The following is an 18,975-nucleotide window of genomic DNA, read 5'->3' as shown; positions in this document are numbered from 1 at the left end:
GGTTAAATATAAGATCGGCAAACTCAAGAAAGACCTTGATAGATTCTCCCTTGATAAGGTGTACCCTTACATCGCAGATGGTTATCAAGTTAACCTTAATAACAAAAAGATAAATAAGAAGGGCACACGGGGTTGGCGTAGAGATACGGATGAGTGGACCTCCAACTCTGATGAGTGGAGTGACTCAACAGATTCAGATACGGATCAAACTCTTTTCCGCCAACCCAGGAGAGGTAGAGGCAGAGGTAGGGGTTACTCCTTCCCCCCTAATCAGCAGGCTTCTTGGTGGCCACCACAACCATGGGCTTTTCCACCACCTCTTTTCCATCCCTGTCCACCCTATGGGGGTCCGTCGTACCAACCTTTTACGGGACAGGACAGAGGACGAAGAGGACGCAGGAGAGGCAACAGAGGACAGACTCTGGAGACTCCTCGAGTCAATTGGGATCCAACATTGGAACAGAGGATCACGAGGAGCATGACAGCCTCCATGAGCGAGCCAACAACCTAATCGTCAATCTGAGTAGCAAAACACTCACTCAATTGGAGATATGTGTCATGTCTAAGGGTTTAGGCTTTGTGCCTACCAAACTGGGAGATGACTTTATGACACACAAAGAACTGGCGGAATTCTTTCGTAAGATACGTTTGTGTTTCTTTTCCAGTGAATTTGATAAAGAACCACTTGACCAGAGCTCTAACACAGGTCTCCGGAATAAGTCCACTTTTCTGCCTATATCGCAACAGGTCCCATCAGAAGTTCTTACTTTTGAAAAGGCCGTGTTGAAAGATTATGAATCAGGCTTGAGTCATATCCACAAAACATTCTGTAATCTGTCCAATGCAGAGAGACAATGTGTCTCTTCTTTAGGTAACGATCCCCTGATTACGATTAAACCAGCGGATAAGGGGGGAGTGACGGTGATTTTGGATACAGAGGTATACCGAGAGGAATGTCTCAGACAGCTGGATAATGTCACTTTCTATACCCATATTACATTAGATCCCACTAAACGGCTACAACAGAGAATCAAGTCACTGGTGGATGAAGGGAAAGAGGCTGGGTGGATAACAAAAAATGAGTCTGATTTCTTGATACAAAAAAAATCCTAGAATACCAGCCTTTTACATCCTCCCAAAAATACACAAACAGCAGCGACCTCCACCTGGCAGGCCTATTGTGTCTCTTTTAGAGCCTTTATCGAAATTTGTCGATTATTTTCTTTGACCCTTTATATCCCAAATGCCATCCTACCTACAGGATACTAAACATGTGCTGCAGTGTTTTGAATCTTTTGCTTTCGATCCCAACTGTCAACTGATGGCAACATACGATGTGGAAGCATTGTATACTAATATACCGCAAGATGCCACCCTTGAGACTATACGGGATATTTTAGATCACAATCCACGTGATGATCAAACCCCTAATGACTTTGTTATGCGGTGTGCAACGTTAGCACTTAAAGAAAAAAAAATTAGTTTTGAAGGAAAACTTTATTGGCAAACCACCGGTACTTCCATGGGGAGCACTTGTGCCCCCAGCATGGCCAATCTCTACATGCATGGTTTTGAGACACAACACATTTACCCTCTACACAACCCTTTCCATGGTCAACTCAAACTATGGAAGCGCTATATAGATGATATCCTGGTCATCTGGGAAGGTGACCAGGGATCTCTAGAGGATTTTTCAGGATGGTTGAATACACGAGATGTGAACCTTCGGTTTACTGGTGAGAATAACAACTCCTCCATTCTTTTCTTGGATCTTAGACTATATCCTAAGGATGGTAGGATTCACACCGAGCTATATCAGAAACCGATGGCCCGTAATTCCCTGCTGAGTTTTCATAGTTTTCATCCGAGGGCATTACTCACTAATTTACCAGTAGGCCAATTTCTCAGACTCAGGAGAAATTGTTCAGAATTGGCCCAATATCATAAACATGCTATGAAGCTGACTGAGGAATTGTCTGCCAGACACTATCCGACACAATTGATTAAAAGAGCCTCTAAAAGAGCACGTAAAAATGATAGGGGGGCTTTGTTGGAAACATACACCAAACCCATATCAGAAAGACTGGTGTGTGTTACTACTTTCAGTAATTTGACCACTAGTGTCAAAAGGGCCATTAATAAGAACTGGCACATACTGAACACAGCAAAATTGACATTGGATTCTCCTCTTTTTGCGTTGAAACGCAGTAGCAATTTACAAGACCTTATGGTGCACACGAGACCAAGAACTAACACGTGTCACAATAATCAATCAACACTGTGGAGTCTTAATCCTGTCACTGGACATTTTCCATGTGGTTCATGTGTATGTTGTCCCTTCACGAGCCATGTAACAGAAATTGATATTCTACCAGGGAAGCCTTGGAAACTGAATAGCCACACTAATTGTAATACTAGTGGGGTGATTTATATGATTAAGTGCCCTTGCTCTTTAATTTACATCGGCATGACTTGTCGCAAAGTACGTCAAAGAATCACTGAACATCGTAGTACCTTCCGGTGCAAGAAATCAAATACACGCATGACAAAACACTATCTAGACAAAGGACACACAGAAAACGATCTTCAATGGGTCATTATTGATAAACCTCACTATGATGTCAATATGCGACCTTTGGATAAGGTTCTATTCCGCCGTGAACAACGGTGGGTTTTCCGTACCAGGAGTCATGTGACAGGTTTAAATGAGGACATTCCTTGGGGTTCGGTCTAACTTTTTACCGTCCCCTTTAGTTTTGTTGTCCTGATGAGTCCCGTCCGCTTGGTGTTATTAACCCCTTCGGTGCTCATGATGGAACGGTTCCGTCATGAGCCACGGTTGAGCTGTGCTCATGACGGAACCGTTCCGTCATGACCACGCCCGCGCAAGATTCCGTCAGCACAGCGGCGGAATTTGCGCAGCATGGAAGGGGTTAAGTACACTGACATATATTGTGTGTGTAAGGCCATTAACAGGCCTGTGATGGAGATAGTACAAGGCTGTTTGTTAACAACCTTGTTGCCCCTTCTTCCTTTATACACTAATAATATATTTGAATACACACTGGTTTGTCCCTGCTAAATTGGTGTTTGGAAATTATGAAATTCCCCGAACATATCAGTGAGAACATCTGATAATTATGCCCGTTATATTCTATGTGTAATGAGGCTTTTTGGCAGGGCAATCACTTGGGCTGGGACGCTGAATGGCTGCCCTCTCTATATATCTAATTATACGATATATTGATGTTACATATGAGTGATTCTGCCGTTTATTTCTCCCGTCTATCTATCCTTACAGACTTGGAGATTCTAATATATGGTGGCAATATGGCTTCACATACTAGTGCATACCTACATACGTGGACACATTTGGAGCCACTGATGGTGAGAACGCTATCGTTTTAAAGTTCATTCATAGCGCAATATATAGAGCAGAACTACATTTCCCGTGATTCCTTCAGAGCCGGATGTTAATTGTTCAACTTCCGGGTCAGACATACTCACGGAGCCAATAGTTGGGTTTAAAACATGTGAAGACGCGCTCTTTCTTTCCCCTCGTTTGGTGCCCTGAACGGAAAGACACGGGTTAATGAAAGGTACGTGGGATGAGAATGCCTGCCGTTTGTCCAGTGCACTTTTGTTGACATGCCGGGCAGACTGTATACGATGTGTCGTAGGGCCTTGAGATTCTGTTGGCAACACTTTGTATCGTGCGCTGCATAACTCTAGTGCTAGATACTGCCACTCGTTCTATAGGATGTGAGAGATACATGATCACTATCCTGAACTTAGTTGGGCAGAGTCCATTATCGCCATATTTTCTGTGTGTTTCCCTGGTCCCGTCTCTTAGCTCTTCATTGATCTGTTCCTCTTTGACTATGTTAAGCAAATTACTAGACAGATTACCTATGTCTTTTATGAACATTGATTACCTCGCGCATTCATGGAAGCGCTATGCGTATATCATACCTGTGTAACTCTGTGCAACTTGGAAAAACCGGTCTTGAGTTGTCCATTTTTTGTTCATTTGTTGTTTTTATGTATTCTCTCTCAGTAATCTGTGATCTGAGGCATCATTCCTTGTAAGGGAGAGGTAAATTAACATTACCTTTTAGGTAAGCTATTTGATACTTACCTCATCACGTGTTCGTTTCTTTTTAATCACGTGTTTAGCACAAATCACGTGTGAGGTGTTTGTATTGGTGTGTTGGTGTGTTGGGAGTCCATGATATATTGTTGGATATGACAAAGAAATGGCTGATTATTTTTATTCTCTACAGACACTGGACCGGACTGCAGCTGGTTCTGTTGTCACAAACCACCATAACATTGAGTATGGTTTTTACTTCAATTTTTGTTTTGGTAGCAGAGTGATAATTTCGAGAGGTCCTGATGAATGCCGCAAACTTGTAGTCATCTGGCAGAAACATGTCGACCACTAGTAATTAGGATATTATTTCAATCCTATATCACCTCGTTTTAACCCTAGCTGATGGGGACTAGCAGTAAATTGAATTTTGTTACCCAGTAGCTAGTTTTATATACACAATCCTTTTTGTTTCTGACTTACACTCTGCCCCTTACTCCCCTTGCCTAAGTTGACATCCTCTTAAAACACCTCACGCTCCTCTCAATTGTTTCGAGAGTTGTAGCCCACACTGTATACCTTGCGGTTACAGTGTGTAAGAGGGGACCCAATGATGAAGCATGTCACCTTTGGGTGAGTGAGGGTTCTCGTCTTTAAAAGTCAAGACTCCCGGTTCTTACACACACCCTCTCCTTCCTTTTGTGCATAGTAGCATCTCATTATTCTTTGTGAGGAACACTCGTTAGGAGTTAGTGATGTTTGATGCTTTGATTTACTCCAAATATTTGAACCCTTTAGTGTGATACATCACTGATGACATCTCAAATTACATCATAGATGACATCACTGGTGACATCATCCAGTGACTGAGTGTTTCTAAAAAGTTTAAGAATGTTATATATAAATATACGCCATGGTGTATTTGATGAATGAGTGGGTGTATGAGTGACTGTATAGATGATTTAGTAGGTACGTGACTGACTGTATAAGTGAGTGATTAAACGTGTCTTAGTGAATGTATGAGTGAGTGACTAATCTGTGTGAATGTGTGTATCAGTCTGTCAGTTGGTGTGCAAGTGCTGCTTGGGTTGGTGAGTAGATACATGAGTGTCTATATTGGCTATTGATTAGTTGTCTGAGTATCTATATGGGTGCCTGAGAGTGGGTGAATCCCTAAGTGTATGGGTTCATGAGTGCATCTGTGAGGGTCTGTATGGGTGAGTGAGTGTGGATTTTGCTGTGTAGGTGAGTGAATGGATGTCTCAGTGGTATATGGGTGAGTAACTGCATATATGACAGGCAGTATATGTGAGTGTTGGACTATATAAATGACTGTATGTGTGAGTGAGTGATTGTGAGAGTAGCTGTATGGTTTAGTGTGTGTTTGTGTCACCGACTCTATAGTAGAGTAAGTATTTGCTAGTATCTGTATGAGTAGTGATTGTGTGTGTGTTTCTGTATGGGTGAGTAACTGGCAGTGTGATTGAGTGTTTGGGTGAGTGGGTAGATGTGTGAGTAGCTCTATTAGTGACTGACGGTGTCTGAGTGGCTGTATAGGTGTATGAGTGGATATATTAGCAGCTATATTGGTGAGTGACTAGTTGTATGAGTGCCTGTTTGGGTGAGTGAGTGGATGTATACGTAGACCTATGAATCAGCGAGTGGGTATCTATGTACTTGGATTGGTTTGTCAATGGTTTCAAGAATGGTAGTCGGAAATTTGGAGTGGGTGTATGGAAGGTTATATTGGGGTTTGAGTAGGTGCATCAGAGATTATGTGAATGATGTCATCAGTGAAGTCATTTGGATCATCAGTGATGTCATCAGTGATATCACTGACCATGTCATGAGTGATGTAATATGTGACTTCATCAGAAGTGCATTGCAGGGGCGTGAATTATAGTTAGCTCAGCTAACTATAACAGCAGAATTTCTCTGGTTTTGTTCGAGTGAAATGTCAGCCTAATTATAACGTTCTTGTAACCTGTGGTTTTTTCAGTGAATATCTAAGGTTTTTTAAATGCTAATTTCTAACTACAATGTCCCTGAAACCTGTGTTTTTTTCAGTGAATATATTTATCAATCAAGGGGTTTATTAAGAGCAACTACTCACCCAGGAGGGTCTCAAGGTATTGGGGGGGTGCGTACACAGCTCCATTGGCAGTCACTCAAGTCGAGAAGCCAAGCAGGTCCTGAGGTCTTCCAGGGCTCACCAGGGTTCATGCCTGAAGCTCATGGTGATTGGTCGAAGAGCCAGGTCATGAGGCCCCTCAGGAACTTAGAGAGATGGTATCTGGCGGAGATGGAGAGGGAGGGTGTTCCATGCCTTGGTCGTGAGGAAGGAGAAGGAGCGGCCTCCTGCTCTGGTCTTCTTGATGTGCAGGAACCATCGTGAGGGAAAGCTGGGCTGAGCAGAGGGATCTTTGGGGTGGTGGTTCATGTAGGTGGGGCGGGAGTTGTGGAGGGCTTTGTGAGCGTGGATGAGGAGCTTGAAAGTGATTCCCTTCCTGACGGGAAGCCAGTGTAGTGCCCGCAGGTGTTGGGAGAGGTGGCAGTGGTGCGATAGGTTAAGGACTGGTCTTACGGAAGCACTCTGGATGTTCTGGAGTTTGCGGGTGAGGTTCCTGTTGATTCCGGCATAGAGTGTGTTGCCGTGGCCCAGCCTGCTTCTGATGTGGGAGTAGGTGATGGTTTTCCTGTGTTTGAAGGGAATCCAGTTGAAAGTCTTTGATCTGGCGGTCCATTTTGAGTTCAGAGTCCAGAATGATTCCACGGTTGCATGTGTGGTCCGTGGGTGGAGGTGGGTTTCCAAGGGCGGGGGGCTACCAGGAATTGTTTGGGATGTGGTCCTATGATGAGTACTTCGATTTTGTCTGTGTTCAGTTGTAGGCAGCTGTTCTCCATCCATCTGGTGACCACTTCCATTCCTTCTTGAAAGTTGTTTTTCAAAATGTTTGGTTCATTGGTTAGGAAGAGGACAAGTGTAGTGTTGTCTGCGTATGATACGATGTTGAGTCCTTGTGATCTGACGATGGATGTGAGTGGAGCTATGTAGACGTTGAACAGAGTGGGGCTTCTGGAGGATCCTTGGGGGACTCTGCAAGTGGTCTGTTTTCTACCGGAGAGAAAAGAGTGGATCCAGTCAAGGGTTTTGTTCCGGATTCCTGTATTGTGGAGTTTGTGGGCTGATGTGCTGTGTGAAACTGTGTCCAAGGCCGTGGAGAAGTCCAGGAGGATGAGGGCTACAGTCTTTACTCTGTCGAGAAGTGAGCGGGTGTCATCTGTTGCAGCGATGAGGGCAGTTTTGGTGCTGTGGTTCTTCCTAAAGCCTGATTGGGACGAGTTGAGGAGGTTGTTCTCATCAATGAAGGAGGTGAGTTGGCTGTTGACAGCTTTTTCAATGACTTTTGCCGGGAACGGAAGAAGGGAAATCGGCCTGAAGTTTTTGAGGTCGGTGGGGTCTGCTAGGGGGTTTTTCAGGAGGATGTTGATCTCAGTGTGTTTCCAGTCATCCGGTAAGGAGGAGGTCTTGAAGGAGCTGTTGATAATTTTCTGTTGCTCTGGGGCGATGACGTCTGTGGCTCTGTGGTAGATGTGGTGGGGGCATGGGTCTGTGGGAGCCCCAGAGTGGGTGTTCTTCATATTATTTAGGGTGTCTTTGATGTTGAGGGCAGTCCCTGTGTCCAGTGTAGGCTGTGTGGTACAAGAAGCTGTGGGTGTGTGTTCCTCGTGGAGGTTGTTGTCATCGAAGTTGTCATAGATGGTCTTGATTTTGTTATGGAAGAAGGTTCTGAGCTTGTAGCAGAGGTCCTGGGAGGGTGGGATGTTGGTGGACTCACTGTTGGGTTGGGCAAACTCTTTCATGATGCTGAAGAGTTCTTTGCTGTTGTGTGCATGGGTCAAGATTCAGTCCTTGTGGCTGTTTTGTAGTTGTTGAGGTCCGCTGGGTTTTTGGAGTTCCTCCATAGTTTATTCAAGTTGTTTGCAGGTTTGTTGGGATTCCGAGGGTTCTGTGGAGAACCAGTTGCCCTTTTTGGCATAAAGGTTAGAGGATTTCTTGAGGGGACCGACAGTGTTGGCACAGTTGGTGATCCATTTGTGTAGGGTGGGCAGCAGTGGTGGGGTCGTCATCTGAAGTGGTGGGAGCGGAGCCGATGAGCATGACCGTGAGCTGGTCATTGGAGGTCTTTTTCCAATTCCTGCATAGGGTCTGGGGTGGGTGTCTGTGGGAGAAGTTAGCTTTGAAGGTGAAGTGGACGCAGCAGTGGTCCGTCCATGGGAGTTTGGAGGTGTGGCTGAAGGAGATGGAGTTTCCTGCAGTGAAGACGGGGTCAAGTGTGTGTTCTGCTGAGTGCATTGGTCCTGGTACGATCTGAGTGAGTCCGATGATGCAAAATTTTTCCAGGAGGGAGGTTGATTTGGGGTCTTGGTGGTTGTCAAGGTGGAAGTTGAGGTCTCCCAGTAAACTGTAATCAGTGGAGGCGATGGCATGCAAAGCGATGATGTCGGAGATGGAGTTGGGGAAAGGTGCTTGGGTCTGGGAGGTCTATAGATGAGGGTGTCTAGGAGGGTGGTGGTCGGGTTGACCTGTATCTTGAAGTGGAGGTGTTCCATTGAGTCTGTGGTCCCATTGGTGTAGGTGCTCAGGCAGAGGTTGGGCTTGTGTGCGATGGCGATGCCACCTCTGGGATGGTTTGGGTGGTACTTCTGGGTGATTTTGTATCCTTCAGGGATGGCGATTTCTGGTCCTGAGTTGGCCCTTGTCGAGGTTTTGGTGAGAAAGGCGACATCAGGAGTGGTGCTGTCAAGGAGATCCCAGAATCCCACGGCATGTCTGTGGAGGGATCGGACATTGAGGAGAATTCATTGCAGGGTATGGGCAGTGGTGGAGTTGTGTTTGGGCAGTGGAGGTGGGTCCTGGGTCTCGGCAAGGTTGAGAGAGTGGCAGCAGTTTCAGCTGGTGAAGGGACTGTGGGTTTCAAGTGATGAGGGGAGCTTGGAGTTGTTTTAATTGCTGCTGTTGAGTGCCTAGGCAGGTCGGAGGACGAGGGTTCCTGGTGCTGGTCATGGACGAGTCACACATTGGATGCAGATGGGCTTGCCTTTGGCATGCCGGCAGGGTGTCCGCACAACGGCCTCCATTAAGTAGAGGTCGGGGAGGGCGGGACAGCTGGGAGGCTGGGAAGTGGGAAAACGTGGGAGCAGGAGGGGCCACGGGGGCAGCAGCAGTGGTAAAGCGGCAGAAGGGGGAGGACGAGTCGAAAGGGCAATGAGAAAAAAAGAGAAGCCCAGAGGAGAGAGAAGCTGAATTTAAAACTTAAAATTTTAATGAAAAACTGACTTCACTAAACTAAACACAAAAACTGAACTAAACTAAACAAAAACTGAACTGAAAGGCAGAGCAGTCCAGTGGCGAGGTATGGGGCCTAAAACCATGATCTGTGTCTATCAGGCTGCAATCGGAGGCAGAGCACTGCCTGGGTTTGCTGGGGAGCTGCGGGCTGGGAGAGCAGAATATATATAAAACGCAGTGTCGATTGTGATCGCCACTGGGTAGTAAAGTTAGGAGCACACTTCCAAAGGGAATTGATTTTTTCGTTTCTAATAACTTTGATATTGTTTGAGAAATCTTTCATAGACTTTCCATAAAAGAGCCTCATCCATCTCATCTTCTTCCTGGAACATTGTGGGTTGATCTGTCAAACGGAGGCCAAGAAAAAGAGAGGATCTAAAACACGTTCTTCCTATGCATTTTTCCATAGGAACATTGAACAGTGAAACCACTCCACTCTAGAACTCTCCACTCTATGCCACTCCACTGTACTCAATTACACCACATCATTCCACTCTACAATAGGACACACTACTTCAGTCTACTTTATGACATGCCAATCCTCTTTATGCTGCTCCACTCTATGTCACTCCACTCTAGCTTCTCCACTCCACACCACTCCACTCTACACAATGACACTCTATGCCACAACACTCTATTCATCACATTCTATGACATGACACTTAATACCATTCAAGTGTATGCCACTTCACTTCACTGTACTACACTGTACGACCCTGTACTCAACTCTATGACACTTTATACCCCTCCAGTCTAAAACACTCTACTCCACTCTATGCCTCTCCACTCTACTGTACTCTAAGCCACTGTATGGCACTCTTCTCCACTCTATGGCACTCTACGACACTCTACTTCACTGTACAACACTACACAATTCCCTCTATGCCACTCCATGACACTTTACTCTGCTTAATTATGATACACTACTCCACTACACTTCATTCTACTCCACTTGTCCACTCTATGTCACTCCACTCTATGGGGCATATCAACAAGGGCTTTATCTCTGCTTTTTTGGCTTTAAAAGCCAAAAAAGGAGAGATAAAACTAGCGCCCTATCAACAACAGGGTGCTAACATGCAAATTTGCATGTTAGCACCCTTTTACTCTACGCTTCCCCTTGCATCTCTAATGAGATGCAAAGGGGGCGTTGCAGAGTAAAATAATAGGAGAAATGTCGCTAAGCGACATTTCTCCTATTATCAAGAATGTCGCTAACCCTGTTAGAGACAAAAAAAGCAGCGCTAACCGCGGTTAACGCTGCTTTTTTACGTCTGGTATTTTTCAGACTTAGCCATGATATCCTATGGAAGGAGGATATCATGGCTAAGTTTGCCTGTCCCTATCAACAAGGTAACGTGAGATTATCGCTGGGTTTCCAGCGATAATCTCACGTTAGCCTGTTAGCGTGAGGATTTTTATCGCTGTTGAGATAAGTGTTGCTAATAGCACGCTATCTCAGCGATAAAAATTCACGCTAGCCGGCGATAATTATCCTAGCGCTAAATGCGCTTAGAGATAATTATCGCCGGTTGTTGTTGATATGCCCCCATGCCACTTTATGCCACTCCACTCTATGACAGTCTATGCAACTCCACTCTCCCACAGTCTACAGCACTCCACTCTACAAAACTGTACGGTATACTCTACTCTATGCCACTCCATCTAGTCTATGACACTACATGCTATAAGACTCTCCCCCACTGTACTCCAAGACACTCCACTCAAGAATACTCCACTTTAAGACACTGTACTCACCCCTGCTCCACTCTATGCCACTCCACTCTAGAACATTCTACTGTACACTAAGCCTCTCTACCAGACTCTACTCTACTCTATGCCACTGTAAGGCACTCCATTCGATGACACACCACTCAATGACACTCCACCTGACGACACCCCACCAAACAATACAGCATACGACAACACTCCACTCAAATATTTGAAACATATATTTTTTTTAAATTACTTTGAAATGTAATTTAAGTTTAAATCTTAGTCATAGTTAGGAAAAACAAATTAATTATTGCTATATAAATCCAACTTAAACTAGCCAAAGGTTAAAGGGATGTTATAGCTAGGTGACAATGACAGTTAAAACATGTCATTTTAAACTAACAAAACAACTGAACTTCACCTGTTATAGTTATCTCAAGTACCTATAACTTGTGCCCTAAAGTAACTATAACATTAGCCCCACCATGCAGTGTTGTCACCAGTGATCTTTTTATCAATGATGTAGTCCAACATATCATTACTGATGTAACATGGGAGGAAATTGGCAGTTCATGGAGAGAACGTGAGTTATGTTTACTTTAGGGGGAAAAAAACGTTGGTTTTTTTCAGTGATTTTCTAAGGCTTTTTTTATTTATCGTACATTATAATTACAATTCCTAACTATAACATCACTTTAACCCTTGTATTTTTCAGTATACTTCTATAGTTTTGTTAATATTGATGTCGATGTATGCAATAATACATGTGTGCATAAAAACGAAATGTAATCACTTTTCTCGAAATCACCCAATAAGACCTCTCCATCAACACTGAGTCAGAAATACGTGGTCAGGCAGGCCTGAGGCAACTGATTGACAGATCGCAGGTGGGAAAGCACATAGCCAGCAGAATGTACGCATGAACAGGAAAAACCAAGATTAATCCCGCAGATAGGCGGCAACACCACAATGGTCTGGAGAGATTGGCCCAAATAAAGCACAAATAGCCGGAAGGGCACGCGTTCCCAAAACACCATAAAGTTAGATGCCATATGAAGTTAGGAACACTCAGCCAATTAGGACACAACACACACAGTGATCATTTGCTCCCCATGCCAGACATCTGGACACATTACCCTCTGGCCCTCACTGTGTCCATGCAAGGTCAAGACCCACCTGCATATGTTATCAGGTGGGAGTAACTAATGACTCCATGACTAGGCCCACATTCCTCTTCCTAAAAACAATCTATAAATGGCTTCATGATGCTCCCAAAAAATTAAATATTGGCATTCAAATTGGTTGTATTTTACACAGTCCTCAGACCCACTTCTGTAACTGTGCACCTGCCGAAGAGTTTAATTAAACCAACTGTTCCTGTTTTGCCAAACACATCTTGTCTTTGTTTTTTCAAGGTAAATTCTCATTTGACCAACAGTTTCTATGTTTTTTTTTGCATGAATAAAGATGCCCATCACCGTGCTGGGTCCAGGCATAATGCCCAACTCCCCACAGTGCACTATTTTTGTCAGTGCAATGTAAAAATATAAAGGGTGTCAGTTTAAGTAAGGCAGATCTATGGGCTATGCCTACATAAGGACTTTATCATGGGGTCAGCATATAAAACATATATATAGCAGAACTTTTATTTTTGTTTTATTATCACAAATAAATATACTCAAATATATATTTTTAGTAATTGACATAGTGCAATGATTTTAAAAAGTGATTGACTTCATGAAGCCTCCCGCAACATAAAAAAACAAGCATTGGCATAGCCAATAGGTCTCGCCTTTGGGACCTTATAAGTGTTTAGCCATGCAACAGTTGCATAACTAAATACTTATAAGGTCCCAAAAGCGAGACCTATTGGCTATGCAAAGCAGCCGTGTGGCCGCGAAAGTGAAAGTGATCGCAATTGCGATCAAACATCAAAGCGGCCGTGGGGCTGCGAAAGTGAAAGTAATCGCGGTAAAGCGCGCACGCCCGCGCACATGCACTGTAGCTCTAGGCTGGCCTGGTAGCACTTTTTGGAGCCCTCTCAATAAGTCTCGCCGGACCAGCGCATGCGCTGGGTCAGGCGAGACCTAATGAACTCAAAGGAACTAAAAATAGCTATTTAAAGCAGTCATGGGGCATTATGGGGTGCTCCCTGGCAGAAGCAGGGAATATGAAATGAGAGGCTATTCCGCTCATTTCATTATCACTGCTATGTCCTTTTTACCTATAAGTCAGTACAGGAAAGTGCTTTAAAAATAAAAAGGACTGAATATGAAATGAGCAGAGTAGCCCACTCCTGCACTGCCATGTTTGTTTATTATTTTTATAATGGCAGAATGATTAGGCCAACCCCCCTTTGTCCTGAGGTCATGGGGGAGCCCCAGGGGCCCCATGGTCCCTCAGGCTCTCCTGCCAGCACTGTTCTTGGTACTGGCGAGAGTCCGCTTTTCTTGTCTGCTCCTGGGCAGGATCAGTTTTTTTCCTGCTCTCGCCAGAAAAGCAAACCTCAGCTCTCTGCCCACCAGAGTGAGGGAAGGGAAAAAATATCTGTGATCCCTCCTGGTGGGAACTTTCTGCTCCCGCTGGTGGGATCAATGCAGTCTTTCGGCCTGCACTCTGGTGGGCAGGGAGCTAACAGTGCTCTGAGGGATTTGAGTCACCATGGCACTGCCTCAAAAGAGCTCCAGGAGTTGGTATCCCTGAATCTGAAAGTGGCTAAGTAGGGGTCCCCATATCCCCCTCCCCTCCTGAAAGTGTAGCTGGCCCCATGAATAGGGTCACTGGGTAGAGCCCCACACTCCCTTCCCCTTCTACACCAGGCCACAGGGGATGTAGTCCAGGGTGCAGATATTGGCTAAGAGATAGGAGCCCATTACATGCCTGCTCCTCATAATATTAACAAAATAAATGCTTGTTTGTCCTCCGGGGCCTGGGCCACCACAGGGCTCATTAAAAAAATGAAAAAACAATAGAAGCGGCCATTTTGTTTTTTGCCTCCTCTGATACCCCCCCCCCCCCCCCCACAAAGGCTAGGGAGGGAACGTATCCCTGTCCTGCCACTTATATTGTTTATGAAAACTTTTTCAGGACAGCGTACTGAGACCCTAGTCCCATAATGGCTACGTAGATGTGTAATTGTAAGCAAGGTTATTTTATGGAACATTATCCCATACAAGCATGCAAGCAAGTGTTTGTCAAATGTCAAAACTTAAGAAACAAATTCAACTTTAAAAATGAGCACGTAAAATGGTGGTGTTCTCGTTCGGGTCTAATGTGACCATATCACACCCACTCCTTGGATGTGACGTGACTAAAAGCTTCCCAAAAACATTGCTATTAGTATATATTAAACCTTTTATAAGATCCTAAAATCATAAAAGCATTGTGGTGCTTCTTCAATACTAAAAACCTGGACAAAGCCAAATTATATTGAAAGGCAATAGAATAAGGCAAGTCAAAAGTCTGTAATTTAAAATCAATTTAGTGAGTAATGGTGTCCTAATTGAAAAAAATCTTCACTGCTCGAAACTGCAAGATTGTTTAAATGTTCTGAACAGTAGACAAAACATTGCTGACCCCAGCTACGGCAGACGATTATTGCGTTGGCACCCCACTCACCATCTCCAGGGAACAAACATGTTCAAATCCAGCCCCTTCAGAAGCCGCTGAAGGAGTGACGGCCAGTAGTGCATCTGCGGAAAATGAGCCAGGATCCAAATCACCAGGAGCAAAAGCATCTGAGGAAACCTCATAATGTGTATTTTGAAGCAATGGCAATCGAGCAGGGCATCTGTACAAGTGAGTCTTCAGGGGACCCATCAACAGTTCCATGTCTGTTGATTGGATTAGTTGCATACCCATGCATTTGTCTAGGGCACATTCAAAAGTACAAAGTTTACAGAGGAATACACACTGCACCCAGTGTAATCAGACAGGCTGAAAGGACAAGAACCAGTTGTCCTTCAGTTCTTGCAGCAAGGATGCACCAAAGGACTGTATCCTTCTCTCATGACATAGTAGCACATGTGGTAGTGACATCCCCATTTGGCTGCATGGTGGAACATCCATAGCGGAGCAAATAAAATAAAATCAGTGTCCAGACAACCAGGAATTGGACCAGCGGTAGGCCTCCAAAAAAACTTCCCAGCGGGGAGTGTATGAAAGATGGAGTAACTCTGAAGACTGTCTGGAAGGTACTCACCAACTCAGAGCCAATTCTTTAAAAAAATGCCTTATCCGTGCAGTATTTGAGATGTTAGAAATGTGGTGCAGGCGCTCCCCACAAGGGTGTGGGAGTTAATTCAGAGTAGTGACTGTATGTCAGAGGAAAATAATGCAACTTGAAGATTTGAAGATGAAACATCCCTACTGCAGATGTTAAGGCAATTTCCTTCTGAAACAATAAGGATTTCAGTCTGCTCATAGCATCAAAGTTCACTTTCAAAATTTTAATTGAAGGCCAAATTGTTGCATCCCTAAATGTACAGGTAGGTGGAAAAAGCACTTGTGTATAACAGGTCACAACCGCAGAAACCTGCACCAGATATGGTATTCCAGGTTTCATTCCACAGCAACCTTAATCATTCAACATCAAATAGCTTGGTTTGGAAAGCAATCTGAATGCTAGACGAATTACAGCATCTGGGAACCCTTTCAGAAAACATGACAAGTTCGCCTTGGATGCATTACATGTGACCTTCCTGCAAACCAGAGAATGGCCTAAAGTATTCTCACAATCTTACCATTCCTACAATGATAAGTTAAAGGTAGGATCCATGCCTCATGTACAAACCATAAAGGTAGGATCCATGCCTCATGTACAAACCATTCTCCTAACACTTCATATCTACCTACTTGAGGGTGTTTCAAGCAGTATTTGAAGTGAAAAGTTAAAATTGGCAGAAAAATAAACATGTGCTATATCCATTCTGCTGATGGTACCTCTGCAACAGCAAATGGCAATTGTTTGAGCTTTTCTATGTGTAACATAGTGTATATTGCTTCTTTTTTCATTGTATTTATTTAGTTAGTTACATAACTCAGGTCAGCCAAAAGCCAGAGTTTACTACCCCCCACCCTGCCGCTCCCCAGCCCACCGTCCGCAGTACTCCCACGAGGAGCCGCCACTCTATTTAGACTCCTGTTAGAGATGTGGTGCTATGTCAGGGGTCTCCAACCGCTTCTATAATGAGAGCTACTTACATTCAGTAAAAATCATCTTGAGCTACTAATATTATTATTTTTGCAATAGTTGCTATGTCAAACAAATTAAAATAGTGGACACTATATGAAAGACTACCTGCCGTGATCACTTCAGTTTATCAGGCATAGTTGCCAGCAGTAATGTAAAAAAGGCTTTGTCAATGTGGAATGCCTCAATGTGCATAATACATAACAACCATAGCTGCAATGCACCTGGCACCAAGGTAATACTATAAGGAATGTCCCCAATGCTGCATGATTTGTCTCTCAAATATCAGCTTTAAATATATTTTCAAAATTCTACCATTTTTTAAAAAACATCAGCTTATGAGTACTGAAAATACATACGTTCTATGCATGCTTCTCAATTTTTGTTTACATATAACATTCAGCCAAGCAAATGCTTCTTATTTGGTATGTTGGCTTGTACATAGGAGAGATACTTATAGGTAGCAGGAGAGCTATCAGTAGCTCACAAGCTATTAGTTGGTGACCCCTGTGCTATACTCTGCTAGTTCCAAGATTGACAAAATTGTGGGCCTGGCATTGTCCCGTGTTCTGGGCGAATGGGAAGGTATTCCTTCCCTACTTTATTGTGGTCGAGACGCAAGGACTGGATTTCACAATCATCATTCCCACAGGTTTTTTTTTAAAATCAGATTTGATTAGGTTATTCCTGTGAAGGCTGGGCATAAACCATACAAGAACCTGTAAAAAAGCATTAATGAGCAGGAATACCATAATTTCAAAAGTTTTCTCTTTAGCAAATCCTGCCAACATGCAGGATACTAAACGAAAACAATATGCAGACAGTTCAAGGTTCAAGTCAACAGTCCCAGGATACGGTCGCTGAAATACAGACAAGCCCAATGTCGAAAGAAATAAGTCTAGGGGAAAGTACCGACGTAGAGGCCTCAGTTAGGGGTCAGTTGATGGTAGAGGGGGGCGGTCAATCCCACGGTGCGTTGCCCAGCGGGCCTAGATCTTGCGGTGTTTTGTTGGGACAGCCGCATGCCGTAAATACTGTAATTTTCGCACCCATACAACTATCTAGCTCCAACTTGCATTTTCTCAGGGTCAGGGGGGAGGTCCCCTTTCATAGCTGTGCAATGTCACGTTTGGTAATAGTGAGGGCTAAAAAGAGTAAATGCTGCTTGTACTTGTTTCCCCCTATCTCGTCAGTGCTGTGTAAAAGAAAGAGTCGTAGATCATTTGGGAGTTCCCATGATAATATATTGCTGAGGCATGAGGAGACCCTGTGCCAGAAGGGCTGCAATGTGGAACACCCCCAAACTGTATGGAAAAATGTCCCCTCCTCCCTCTCGCATCTCAAGCATGTAGGGGATTTGATAGTGCCCATTGTCCAGAGTCTGGTTCGGGTATTATATGCGCAATGTAAATATTTGAATTGTGTGAGATGAAACTGTGTAGATACCGCCGCGCTCCCAGGGCTGGCGATGGCTTCCACCCAGTCGTTGTCCGTCAGGTCGGGAATGTCCTCCTGCCATGCGTGTCTAGTCTTGTCGAGGGTGGCCCAGGTGTGAGTTGTCAATGTTTGATATATTTGTCTAATTTTATGTAGGCCCAGGTCCGCCATTAAGAGGTACCCCTCAAGGGGATGGAATTACGGGAGGGATTCCAGGGTCTGATTCAGGGGGTCGAAGCGTGACGAAGTTGAAGATATTTATAGAACTGGGTCTTGTGCAGTTGGAAGTCACCCTGAAGCTGCTGGAACGATTTCAATGCGGTTCCCTGCATTACATCTCCCAGGGTAGAGATCCCCACCAAGTCCCACACACGGAAACCCTGCAGGGCCTCCACAGGACGAAGTTCCGTGCCATACCACAGGGGGGTCATTTGGGTTATAATCCTGTACTATCCTATCTGTCGGACTGTAGCCCGCCAAAAGTGCATCACCACCTTACACGCCGAGGGCAATGATTCAAGGGTGTTAGAGTTATAGAGGAGCTGGAGGAGAGGGGTCTTCCCCATTGCAGCATGCTCGAGTGCAAAAGCCAGGTCAGTTGGAGAGTTATACCACCATTCGTTAATTATCAGGACGTGAGAGGCAACATAATAGGCATAAACGTCTGCTGCTGCGATTACCCCGCAGTAAGTAGACTGAGTGCAAGTGTGAAGAGGCACTTTCATAGCACCCCCATTCCAGAGAAATGTATTAAGTATAGCATTCACTTGTGCAAACCAGGATCGTGGAATCTTGTAAGGGAAGTTTCGTAATTTGTAGAGAATTCTGGGCAACTAGACCATCTTAAAGATGGCTGACCGGCAATAGCGGGACGGAGGACCCTATGGTCGTTCCATTAGTGAGACTAGCTACCAGTGGGCTAATATTATTGGTCCATGAAACCTTAGGGCAGGGCGATATGAAGATTCCCAGATATTTGAAGTTCCCACAGTTTTTTGCTGTGAAGTTTGTACTGTGTGCCTGTTAGTTCAACAAAGATGTTTCGGTCAAAAATGTAATTATATATTATAAACCTTTAATTGAAGATAAGTAAAGTTAAACCTGTTTTACCACTATACCTAAAGCGTACTAGCCTGCGTTGGTAGACAGCATATGCAGGATTGTGACCCATTTCATGGATTTTCTGAC

The 18,975-nt window shown here is 44.3% G+C and overlaps 1 long non-coding RNA gene across 1 annotated transcript in view; it reads left to right on the top strand.

Annotated features, from left to right (window-relative positions):
• Positions 1–3,499: 3,499 nt before the first annotated feature.
• Positions 3,500–18,975, top strand: part of LOC146861300 (uncharacterized) — a 118,967-nt gene continuing 103,491 nt past the window's right edge. The window contains exon 1 of the long non-coding RNA XR_014979241.1: positions 3,500–3,599. This is a non-coding gene — a long non-coding RNA (uncharacterized LOC146861300). The remainder of the gene's footprint in view (positions 3,600–18,975) is intronic.

Source organism: Triturus cristatus, chromosome 3_1 (genome assembly GCF_964204655.1).
Source record: "Triturus cristatus chromosome 3_1, aTriCri1.1, whole genome shotgun sequence".
NCBI lineage: Eukaryota > Metazoa > Chordata > Amphibia > Caudata > Salamandridae > Triturus > Triturus cristatus.
The sequence above is the reverse complement of the archived record's forward strand: the minus strand, read 5'-3'. Positions and strand labels throughout refer to the sequence as shown.